At 59.2% G+C, this 12,654-nt stretch overlaps 1 long non-coding RNA gene across 1 annotated transcript; it reads right to left on the reverse strand.

Annotated features, from left to right (window-relative positions):
• Positions 1-3,406: 3,406 nt before the first annotated feature.
• On the reverse strand, positions 3,407-12,005 carry LOC123822556. The gene is made up of 5 exons (XR_006786361.1): positions 11,884-12,005; positions 7,220-7,426; positions 4,552-5,864; positions 4,218-4,358; positions 3,407-3,793 (listed from the first exon to the last, which is right to left on the reverse strand). It is a non-coding gene; the product is annotated as an uncharacterized LOC123822556 (long non-coding RNA).
• Between the last annotated feature and the right edge of the window lie 649 nt (positions 12,006-12,654).

Here is a 12,654-nt window from a genome sequence, read left to right on the forward strand (position 1 = left end):
CAGCAGACACACACAGGAGGCACTAGGAGAAAAGGGAGAACGCACGCGGGCCCGTTAGTTTGTTAAGGGACGGTCGGGGTGCACCCGAGACCCCTCCGGGTTAGACGGGTTAGTAATCGCACACAAGAGCCGCCTACAGAAAAGAAGGCTGAGGAGGAGGAAGAGTGTGGGGAAGAGACGGTTAGGGGTTCAAAGCGAGTGTCTGGCCCCAGGCAGAAGGGTCTCTGTGCAGGACACCCAGAGGACCCAGGGCTGGGCAGGGTTCATGGTCAACCAGCTTTTCTGGGTCTCCCACCCTCACCCCAGCTCCTTTTTGTTGTTGTTTTAAGTATCTGCCACTTGTCCTTCATATTCATAGGACTCCTCACTGAACCCCGTGAGGTAAAGATCAGGACTCCCAAACCACTGCTGAGGAAATGGGGTTCAGAGAGGTGAGGTGACTGCTCGAAGCCGCCTGGCAGGAAGTGGCAGCACCGATGAGTTCCACTGCACGCCCTGCCCTGGAGTGCGGGCCTGCACAGAGACCCCAGGCCGTGGGCAGGGCCTTCCGGAGCCTCGTCCGCCCCCACGTCCCCGCCCCTTGAAAGGCCCTTGAGCTGCAAGGTTAGTAGGGTCAGGCTGCGGGGAGTTAGTAGGGCATGCTCGGGCCTGGTTAGTGGGTTAGTCGGTTGGCGGAAGGCCAGGCACCTGGTCACACGCCACAGCGTCCCGGCCGAGCCCTGGGTTAGTGGGTTAATCACACCATGCAACACTGCCCCTCCCCTCCGACTGCAGCTCCAGAGGCCCCCGCCGCCCCTAGCTGCGGAGCCTGGCCTGACCAGGGCAGGGGGTCTGCCTCCCGGCCCCACAGCCCCACCCGAACCAAGACCATCCACATGGACCCTGCCCAGAAGCATTCTGCTTCCCGGTTTTGAGACTGTGGGCCTCAGAGGCCCTCCCCCCGAACATTTCAGTTCCCCTGAAAATACACCTCGCTTGTCTTGGCTAGAAACCCCCTGCTCGGTTCTGGTCAGGCCCTTCCCAGAGGGCTGGATCCTGTCACACTCACACACACACACACACACACACACACACACACGTACACACACATCTTCCCACGAAATGGCCGATGCCCCAGAACCACTGTGTGCGGTGGGCTTCTCCTCTGGGCACCACCAGCTGGGCCCCTGGCTGCTCCAGCCACCACCTGTCTCTGCCTCCTCCCCACGAGGCGCTGAGCTCACCAATACCCAGAGTCAAGGTCAGACGTCCTTGCCCCTCCTGGTCTATGGCCTTTCCAGCTGATGCTGAGAAGCACCTGCGTGCACCCCACTTACGGCACCTCCCACCATTGCTGTAACTTTCCCACAAAAACTTCAGCATTTTCCCAGGTCTTGCTGACACTCTGTTGAGAGAGAGAGACTCTGCCCAGTACAGTTTGGGGGAAACACCTCATCCTCCGTCTGTCCTTGAGTATTCAGTGTCCGGCAGCACTGGGAAGGTTCTGCTAAGTCTTACAGTACAGAAACCTACTGAGTTTGAGCTCACTTTTTTTTTTTTAAAGCAATGGCACCTCCTGGAACTCACTTTGGAAATCTCTGCTCTAATTCCGCGCCCCCCACCCCAGCTCCCGCTGGAAGCTCTCAGCTAAGCCACATCTTTCTCAACTTTCAACGCCCTGATGGGGTGGGCCCTGCTGGGAAGTCTGTGCAGGCCGCTACAGCCCACTCCGGGCCCTCACCCCCACACCCCAGCCCTCAGAACCTGGGCCTCCGCACACTGGTTTCTGCCCCGCCCTCCAGCTCTCCCTGGGGAGCTGGTTTTCTCCCACTCGGCGAGGCCGTGAAGTCTGAGCGTTGGGACTGCGGCTAGATCCTCACCTGCACCTCTCCCCAGTGGCTGCCCCAGGAAGGGCTCCCCGCAGACGCTTGATACTGCTGTGAGGGGGGAATTTAGATGCCCCAAGAAGCTTCGGAGCTACTACTGCGGAGGCCACCAAAGGCAGCCACTTCCCCAAGCTGCTCAGAGAGGGGTCTTAAGAAAAAGGGCAGGGGAGGGGCTGGTCAGAAACGCCTCTGGATTGGAAGCTGCTGACTCTCCAGTCCAGAGCACCGGAAACAAGACAAATCCTAGATCTAAACTCCCAGGGCAGGGAGCGTTTAGTGAGCACCTATTAAAATGCAGGCCCCGTTTCCAGCACTTGATGCCACTGAATCCCCCCAGACCACCCCGCCCCCCGCAGGGGAGCACAGAGTGGTCTCCCGCTACAGAGTGGAAGTCAGACTCGCAGAAGTGAGGGGACGGGCAGGGTGCGCACCCTCAGCCCAAAGCCCAGGCTCTTCCCAGGGCACCCCTCTCCCAGGGGCTCCTCCTCACTGTCCTGCGTCCAGCCAGGTCTGTGCATCCCCAAGGCACCCAGGGCCCCCCTAGCCCAGGCCCCCCACACTCTGTTACAACTGCCTGTAATGGGCTGGTTGGTATCCCCAAATTCACAGGTTTCAGCCAGGACCCCCAATGTGACTCTATTTAGAGACGGGGCCTTGGAAGAGGTCATTAAGGCTGGATTAGGGTGGGGCCCTAATCTGGTAGGACTGGGGTCCTTGTAAAAAGAGAAAGAGACACCTGATCTACCCTTCCCCACCCCCACCTCTGGGTGTGTGCACGAGAAAAGGCCGTACGGGGACACCGAGAAGGTGGTCACCTGCAAGCCAAGGAGGGAGGCCTCCGGGGAAACCAACCCTGGCACCTTGACCTTGGACTTACAGCTCCAAAACTGAGAAAACACATTTCTGCTGTTGAAGCCGTTCCATCTGCGGCACTCTGTAGTAACGGCAGCCCGAGCTGACCGACACTGGCCCCCTCCCCACCCTGGGAAAATGACACCTAGCTTTAGGCTTGCTGAGGAAGCAGCAGGGCGGGTCTTGTGCACACACTGGGACCAGCGGCTCTGGAAGGGGAATGGCGAGGTGGGCGTGACTGAACCTGTGTGGCGGGAGAAGCGCCGGGCCTGCCCTGCCTGCCCTCGCCCCACAACAACGGAATCGAGGAGCAGGGCTCTGAGGTCCCGCCTGCGCCCTTTGGGTGCTGGGAGCAGGGCCCAGGGTGTGTCTCCTGGGGAGCCCCTGGGCTGGGTCTCCTCCTGTCTCGGCGGAAACCCTCCTCTTTCAGGGCAGCACCCCCCACCCCCAACCCCCCACAGCCGCCCCCTCCCAGACCCTGGCCGCCTCCTCCCAGGGGCCATCAGAAAGAAGACGAGCACGAACTATCCCCACCCGACAGCGTCCCCCACGGCGAGCACCACTCCCGAGGCAGATGGCGCAGAACAGACTGAGCGGAGCCGCGTCTGCCCTCCCTCCCACTGGCAGCTCCTCCCGACTCCCACCCCGCGCTCCTGCCACCCCTCCCCCGACACCCACACATCCTGTAGGGTCCGTGGGACCGGCCTTGGGGAGGGTGCGGTCAGTGGGGTCTCTGCCCAGGCTGGCTCCTCCCACCAGCAGACATTCAAGGAGGAGCCAAGTCTGCGCAAGGTCAGAAAGTGAAGGCCCCGGAGGCGGGTCCAGGCGGCTGCAGAGGGGGCGGTCGGCTGCCGGCCGCCCTCGCACCCCTGGAGCTGGCCTCCCTGGCCAGGTCCCCATGTCCCTGAGCATCGACCAGGAGAGGCTCCATCCCAGGAGTCGGGCAGAAGAAGGTCTTGGGAGAAAGAGCGAGGATTCCAGAAAACCACCGGAGGCTGCTCCCGTGCCCCTGCGGACGGAGTCCCGCGGGCTCCAACGACGAGACCAGGCCGGGAGTCCCGGAGCGGCGGGGTCACCTGGGGGAGGCACAGTGAGTCAGGGTCCGGGCACAGCCTTCGTCCCCAGCACCTCAGGTCCGCCCAACCTGACGCCACATCGGAGCGGGGACAACCTCAGAGACCCCCAGGCTCCCTCCTGTGCCCCCAACACCTAGACAGGGTGTGGGCGAGGGCTCTGAACACTACGAACTTTTAGAAGAACAGGAAGTGGTAAAAGCCATGGACACCCGCCTGGTAGGACCAGCTCGGAGAGGAGGAAGCAATCAGGGCCACCCAGGGCCAGCCCTGGGGGCATCATGACCCAGGGCCAAGGGTGCCAGCGGGCAGAAGGGGACTTCAGTGTCCTTGGAAGGCCTGGGTTCCTTCTACAACATTCCCGCCAGGGAGACCTCCGCATCACCCTCCCAAAATACACAGCACACACAGACACACGCACACATACCTCCCAGGACGGGGAGCTCACTGCCTCACCGAGACTGTGACAGGGCACGTTCTCATGCGATCATCTGCGAGGGCAGAACCACGTCTACGGTGTTCGCTTCTGGATCGTCAGGCTGAGAGAAGGGCTTGGTCCGTGCGTGTGCTGAGTGAAAGGAGATGCCGAGACACCTGCCATCCATCCGCCCCCACCAAGAGCACACAGAACAAGCCTGCTTTTCAAGAGCGGAGGTGTCTGGCCAGGCCCAGACCTGGGGCGGGGTCTGAGTGGGGAGACAATCTCCCCGCATGAAGTAAGTTCAGTGGGCCCTCCCTCCCCCACCCCTACCCAGGCTCACCTGGCCTCGCCCAGCCAACACTTCGGTAGCCCGGGCCAGCTCCCGGCTCCCACGTACAGCCCCACAGGCCCATCCTGGAAGACAAAAGAGCCAACCACACTGCAGGAGAAAACTGCAAGCAGCCCCCTCCCAGGCCCAGACCCAGCCCCGGGCCTGGGCAGCATCCTCTGTTAACAAGAGGAAGGCTTGAGAGCCAGAGAGGCGGGGCCCAGGCACATCACCCTCCTCCTCCTCCCTGCCTCCCACCCAGGAACAGTTTTCACCCACTTCCCTGGTCCCCGACAACAGCAGAATGGGACCCAGGAAAGACGGAACAGAGTCAGGAGTGGGGAGTGTGGACCCCAGCTCCACCATGCTGTGTAGTCCTGGAAAGTCTGCCCCCCCACCCCAGAGCCGTGGGACCCTTCCAGCCCCGACAGTCGCCCGCAGTGCACAGCAGTGGCAGTGGGTGGGACACAGCAGGAGCCCTGGTGCTGCTCAGCCACAGTTATTTTTCTGCCCGCCCCTCCGTCAGATGCCCACTGATTCTGGCTCGGACCATCTCCCGGGTTTTGCTTTGGGTGGCAGATAAGCCACCTTCATCAACTGGCAGACCTGGGCTAGAAGAGTCAGTGGCCCCACACATTTCAGAACTCGCTGCCGGCACCTGGGACGTGGGGCACAGGTCTAGGAGTGGCGCTGAGAAGAAGGGGTCCTCCGGGCAGTGGCTGCCGTCCCCACTTGACCACCAGGCAAAGGAGCCCTGGCCAAGTCGCATAAACAGGACGACGAGGGGCCGGTACCGAGGACAGACCCAGCCTCCTTCTGAGACCACATCTGCCACTTCTCAGAGGAAGCCGTTCAACTCGGCCCCTCGGCAGTGCCTGCCGGTGGGCTTTCCAAAATACTAGCCTGGACGCCCAAAGCGGGGTGCAAAAATTACCTTTCGTGGGGTCCCATCACGTGGGGACAAGCTCTTTCTTTGTGGCACAGAGGAAGAAAAGTGAATGAGCCACATCACCAAGGTCCCCTCCCACCTGGGGACGTGTGCCTGCACAGACCAGGAGCGGGCAGGCTGGGAGGCTGTGGGCCGGTAAGTTCGAATACTTATCTGCAAGGCGGCCTCCCCGCGCGGCCTGGGCCATCCGGAAGCACTCGGAAATCCCCTTCTCCCGACTCTGCCCCAGGAACCTGCTGCGCTCTGCAAAGACGTCCTCCGGGGAGTGTGTGTGACCAGAGAGATCCTGTCCCCTGGCCCTCGTGTGCCCATCCTGGAGGTCAGTAAGACAATGGCGTTCTCATGGACAACGTTAGCTCCCAAGTCAGGCTGGCAGCTGTGTAGGAGAGAGGATTAAAGAAGGCTCTGAGGTCAGACAAACACGGATGAATCTGTGGTCCCCAACCCCACGTGTCCGGTGTGTGACCCAAAGTTCATTCTCCAAGGCTTAGCAGTGCCTGGCACACAGTAGGTGTGCCAAAAACTACTCTCACCAGTTAATGACTTAAACATGGAGTAAATCTTGGGGGAATACTGATGTCCCAGGAATACGAGCCATAGTTTTCCCGTGGCATGGGTGCCCCCTGGCGGCAGGGGCGGGGGGTGGGGGGGAGACGACACCCAGTGAGGAAGCACAGATCTAATGCAAACCCCTCCTTAGTGACTGGACCGACCACCCACAGTATATGCATCGAATGGAACCTGTTGGGCAGTGAAGAGGGACAAGCTGTTGGGACACAGGACAGCACGGATGAACCTCAAAAACGTACAGAGTGAGAGAAGCCAGGCACAAGCGACCACGTGCTGGACGGTCCCACTGGCATGAAATGCCCAGAGAAGGCAAACCTACAGAGAGGGCAAGGAGACCGGTGGTTGCCTGGGATTGCGGGTGGGGTGGAGATTAACGGTAAATGGGTGCGAGGAATCTTACTGGGGCAACGCAAACTCGAAAACCAATCGCTGGCGCTGGCGCACAACTTGGTAAATTTATTGAGAATCACTGAACCGTGTGCTCTTGAAGTGGGTGAGTTGTATCATTTAAATTATGCCTCCATGAAGTTAGACCAAAGGGATAGAACTTCTGATTCATGCAAAAACAAGTACAAGCCTAAAAAACATGGAGGAAGGAAGGAAGGAAGGAAGGAGGGAGGGAGGGAGGGAGGGAGGGTGGGAGGGAGGGAGGGAGGGAGGGAGGGAAGGAAGGAAGGAAGGAAGAAACCCAAACACAAAGTCCCCATATTCACGGCACTGTGGAATGAGCAATCGTGCCCACAGGGTAGAGAGCAGGCCGGGGGTTTCCCGGGCCTGGGGCTGGAAGACGACTGGCAGTGGGCTTTGTCGGGGGGTACGATGTTTTCTATGTTGATTGCCATGGTGGTTAGCTAGGTGTATGTCTGTTGAAGCACACTGAAATGTACCCTTTAAATGGGTGCGTTTCATTGTACGTCAACTATGCGTCAGTGAGGTCATTTTTGTAAAACTTGTTTCCATGTGATGACAGAGGACAAGAACCGAGGCAGGCAGGATGAAAGCCCACACAGGGACCTGGTGGGGGCCCCAGAGCCCAGCATCTCAGCGTCCACTAGCCCACGAGAGCCATGCCCCACCCACTTCAAGCCAAGGTCAGGTGCCCCATCAGAGAAGCTTTGATTGAGGGACTGGAGCCCAGAGAATCCTGGAGGTCCTGCCTACCTCTGAGGTCCAGGTCTCAGCATACACGGATTTCACAGTAGACAGGCATGAATGCGGTGTGAGTGCGGTGAGTGCTGGTCTCTACCGCCCCACGGGCGCACTGAGGAGAGGACGGGTCATCTTGGCCACTCCTCCGATGCTGTTAGGGCCACCGTGGCCTCGTGAACGTGTCTGGAGCGACACAGGCAGGCGGAGAGATGCTTCCACCTGTCATCAAGAGAGAAAGAGAGAGGGGCGGGGGGATAAAGATGTACCCATGGGCACGTTGGAGCCTAGACACAGGGTCCTGGTCTGAAATCACAGCCTGTGCCCAAAACTGATCTCTTCGGATGCAGAGCAGAAGCAAAGCAGGAGACTGGGGGGTATCTAGGTTGGGCCAGCGCCAATCAAAACACCCTAACCACTGGGGCTTTAGGGCGCGGGTCCCTGTCCTGCTCTCCCGCCCTGCACAAGCACATCACCCCTCTGGGTCTGGCCTCCTATCACGACATGGAGACAGTGAGTGCCCAACCCCAAGGCTATTATGGGGATTAAATGGGACGATAAATACTCTCTGTCCACTTGCATTCTCTTCTACTACCTCGTGCACGCTGCTCACTAACACTGCCCAGAGGCTGTTCACTTCCCCCCTCCCCAAACTCTGTGTGCTGTTCCTGGTAACGATGAGCAGCTGCCAGGAAAACATGCATTCGGTTGCATTTTAGGATCCCGCTGGGTTTTGAGGTTTTTCCCTGACTCTGGAATAAAATAGCAGAGATAAGAGGCTTATGGGAAGCGCTGGCCTAAATTGCTCTGGATGAGTGAGCGCTGAGAAGTCAGGAAGCTCCTGGGAATAACACCATGTGCTCGCAGGAGACAGGCTGAGGGGCACAGAGGCTTCTGCAGGGGCGCAGAACGTACCGTTTCTAGACGGAGTCAAACGGCGTACCCAAAGGAGGAACTTCGGGACTCAAATCTCCCTCAAACGAGGGAGCCTCTGAGCTGGGGGGAGGGGAGGGGAGGAGAAAAGCAAGAAGGAGGGAGAGGAAGGTCAAGGAACATTTCCCGAGGACAAATACTAATAGGGCACACCTTTATCTACCTGACGAAACAGGAGCTGGGTTTTATTGTCCCCATTTCACAGATGAGGAAACTGAGGTTCGGAGTAAAGTGCCTGGCTCCGAGATCACCCCCGAGAGAAAATGGTGCAAATGGATTCTAAACAGGCCCGCTGGACCCCAGCGGGGCAGAAGACGTCTGTTCAAGCGTGGGGGTGGGGATTAAGTGCGAAAAGGCCTGAAGGGGGCACTTGCAAATGGCAGACACTCGTCGTCAACATTAGTGTTACTGTGAAGACACTGGACCTCGACTGCTAAACCGTCTCGGATGGGTTTACTCTAATTACTTCGACGATCTTGAGACGATTCGTCCACTTTTAGGAGAGGCAGTATTGTCGTGCAGTGCAGTACAGTGCCGTAGTTACAAACACGTTTCAGAGTTATTCACGGACCAGATTCAAGTTCAAATCCTGGTTCTACAATGAACGTGCTGTGTGACCAGGGGCTAGTCACTTCACCTTCCTGAGCCTCAGCTTCTCGTCTGCAGTGCTCACCTCCCAGCCTTACCGCGGATGACGCAGTGTCCGGCGAGAACCTTGGTACATGGTTACTAAACAGTAGCTGGAGCTGGTCAGTTAATGATCTACTCCACACCCCTGAGCACACAGCAGTTCAGCCCCTCCCTCCCTTCCATGCATCATTCAGTAACCTCCAGAGGGGCCCACCTGGCACCACCAGGCAGAAGGGGACACCTGCCACATCTGATCCAATCAGCGGACGGAGGGATGGGGAAACAGATGTCACCCTCAGCAGGCCCCTGCCTCTGCCCCTGAGTGTCTCGGGCTATTGTTCCGGAGCTCCAGCTGACAGATGAGCCCTGCGGAGCAGAGGAGAGGAAGGATCCCCTGGGAACAAAGGCTTCTGCTGCAGTTACTCACCAGCCCATTGAACCTGCACAATGGGCCCAGGGCTCCAGAAACACCCTACCCGCTCAGCCCAAGGCTCACCCTGAGGAACCAACAGCCCAGTCCACACGAAAGCAGAAAACCGAGCGTCTGTGCGGGACTCAGGGGCCGTGGAAGTGAACTCCGTGTGTACACGGTGGTTGCACTATAGTGGCAGTGTCTTCATGAAGCACCTACTGGGCGTCAGGCATTTTACAAACACTGGTTCAGAGCCGCAGCCTTTTAAAGCAGGGCCCCTGATTCCCACGTCACAGATCAGGAGACTGAGGCTCCGGGAAGGGAAATCACCTCCTCACTGAAGCTGACACAGACAATAGGTGGAGGGAAGGACCCTTTCTCTTCCCAGCGCACCACGCGGCCTCGGTGACTGATAAATTCACAGAGCATAGTCCTGCCCTGGGCGAAGCATGGATCAGGTCCAGAGACACACACTTAAAAACGAGGGTGGACACAAAGAAAACAACCCGCAGGTCCAACGATAGGAAGCTGAGCAGAGCGAGTGTGTGTTTATCTCCTTCGTGAAACACCAGCCCCCTCACAACGATTTCTGCAGAGGGCATGAAAGCGCGGAGAGACGCCTTTGATGTAACTTTGTTAAAACCCTACACCTCCCGCACAGTCTCAGTGAGTACTTTCCGTATAGAAACAGGTACCAGAAGAAGATACGTGGAAACGGTAAATACAGAAGTTACTCTTGGGCGATGGAACTGTGGCGTTTTCTCCCCTTCTTTTTCCTCAAATCTTCTATGATTATCATGTGTTTATGAAGTGTATCAAATTCGTAAAAATCCCCCCCAAATCATAAAATTCTCCTCTGGAAGCGGGCGGAGAGAGTGGTTCTCCCGAGGCTCCGGGTAAGGAGTTACCTGAAGGCCTGAGGACCGAGCCCTCGCCTCCGCTGAAAAGTGGAGAGGTGGGCGGGAAAGGCAGGGAGAAGGATGCAGGGTCGATTTCAAAGTCTTTCTCCATGGAGGGTCACTAGCAATAAAAGAGGTGGGCTTTGGGGGCACAGGGAATGTCACCGCAAAATCCTTCATCATGAAATTAACTAAACTCAGTATGGGTTTTCCAGGCCACCCAAAAGCTAGGTGCTGGCAAAGCGTCTCCGAGGAAACCATTGTGCCCCGACTGCTACATGGTTCTGGGCCAGGGGTGAGGGCAGACGAAGGCGGGGAACTGTTCTCTCAACCCGCGGTCCGTCCACGGGCAGGAGGAGAGGGAGGCAGGGGTCGGAGGACACACCCAGACGTCCAGCCCCACCCAGTCCTGCTGACTCATGCCCTGGCCACGTGGCCCGCACGTCTGCGTATTTGAAGCTCCGCCCCTGGAGTCTGAGCACCGCTGTCCTCAGGTTTCCCTGTCTGTCAAGTGGAATTACTCATCCCTACCCCGCTACCCCACCCCACGCCCAGCGATAGAGAAGCCCCGAGACGCTCCCAAATGGGAATGTGCTTTGGAAAGTAAGGCACTGCGACCCTGGGCCGCGCTCCGTCTGAGGCCGGCGCCGAGAAAAACAAAGCCGCTTCCAGCACGTTAACTCACCTTTCTCTCCCCACCCTCCCCGCACTACTGCCTCCCTCCCGTCTTCCCCCAGCCGCAGGTGGGGGCCTTTTGCCCGCCGCGGCACTGCAGTGGGGTGTGCGCGCCAGCCACCCCGGCTCGCGGCAGCCCCTGGTCTGGAGCCCGGGATGAGGGTGGGGAATCCAGGCTCGCGGGGCCTCCCCCTGCCTGCACCGTCCAAGAAGCAATTTCTCTAGCCCAGGGCCCTCCGCTGGGGAGAGGAGAGAGCTGGCCCCCTCCCTGCCCAATTCTCAGCCTCTCCAGAGAAGGTGTTGGCGGGGAGGAGAGGTGGGCAGGGAGCTGGCGGCTTCTGGGGTCTCCTCAGCTCCACTTGGGGGTGTAACCTGGGCTTTAGAGTCGGACATACCTGGACTCAGAATCCCTAGCTCTGCGATCTTGGACGCGCATGTAACCCTCTCTGGATCTAAATTTCCTCACCCTTAGAATGGGACTGTTGTGATTCGCATGCAAAGCACTGAGCATGCTGTTGGCATGGGGTAAGCTCTGCGTAAACTGATGGATCGGTATTACAGTTATCAATGGTTTTCTGCCCCCTCCACCCTTTTGGAGCCACACACAGGACGCCAGACATCTGGAATTTTGAGTCCCAGAAGTGGAGCATTGGTAGGAGATAGTGGGTGGGTGGGGTTTCAATGTGAGGGAAGGGGGCTCCAGGACTCTGCTCCACCAACCCACCCTCACCCCCAGTTCTGAGCCCACTGGGCTCTGTCCAAGATTTGGCCAGTTAACAGCTAACCTGGTGGATGGGAAAGGTCCAGGGTCCCCTCGTGTCTGTCTAGGAGCGGTGGGGAGAGGAAGGTCTTTGTTCCCCGTCCGCACCGCACTCCCAGCGCGTCCTTCCCTCTCCCTTCCCCGGCGCCCCACCCAAGCCGGCGTCTTAGCTGCATTTGATAACTGCAGGCTGGAGGAAGAGGCTCTTCATCCATCAAATCAGGGGCACTTTAGGCAGCGTTTGCCATCCCCTGAACCCTGCCTGGGACCCTGGGACCCTGCACCCTACCCTTGGGGAATTAGGCTGTTCCGGGAGCGGAGACAGGGATGCTTGCGGAGAGGGCGCTGTGAGGATGGGGCGGCGGCTCACCTCGAGTCGGCGGTCCTGCGGCTCGAGTGCAGAGGTCTCTTTGTGCCCGGGCTCACAGCGCAGAACTGGGGAGCCCCTGCAAGCGCCTCCCATCGCAAACTCCTCCCCGTACTCGTCCGCAGCCTCCCTCCCTCTGGTCCCCCGAGCGCAGCCGGCATCGTCTTTGCAGCTGCTGCAGCGCCCAAGAAATTTTAATGCGGGAGCGTCTGGCAGGCGGAGGTGCCCCACCCCCGGCCCTCGCCTCGGCCCTCCTCGCCCCTCCCCGCACCCCTGCCACACTACATTCCACCCCCTACTTCCTCCCGGGGGTCCGGACCTGGGAGCAGGGGTGCGGCCGGGAGCCGGGGGGCACCGCTGCCCCCACCGCACAAAGGGATGAGCTTTGAGGCGCGCTCAGCCTCCAGCATCCCGGCCCGCGGCGCTGCCATGGCAACGCTTACGCGGCTGGACCTAGCAGCCGAGAGCTCAGAGATGGAGAGGCGCGCTTGCGGTGCGCGACCGCGGACCAGGGGAGCGGAAGCCTGGACCCAGGCGTACCAGGACGAAGAGACTGGTCCTGGGGTACCAGCGGCTTAACCCGCACAGCCTCGGCGTCTGCCTCTCGGTTTACCCTGCTGGATGGACACGTGCCCGTGGTGGAGGCGAGATTTGAACCCAGCCTGGGACTTCGCGCCCATGTTCGTGCCACTCCATCGCTTGGCCTAACTTTTACAGATTTGGTGTGGGTTAATTTTTTTGTTTTGTTTTTCGCTGTCCACTCCTTACTACCTA

This window comes from Phyllostomus hastatus, unplaced genomic scaffold (assembly GCF_019186645.2).
Source record: "Phyllostomus hastatus isolate PE091 unplaced genomic scaffold, TTU_PhHast_1.1 phas_contig_1162, whole genome shotgun sequence".
NCBI classification, from domain to species: Eukaryota; Metazoa; Chordata; class Mammalia; order Chiroptera; family Phyllostomidae; genus Phyllostomus; species Phyllostomus hastatus.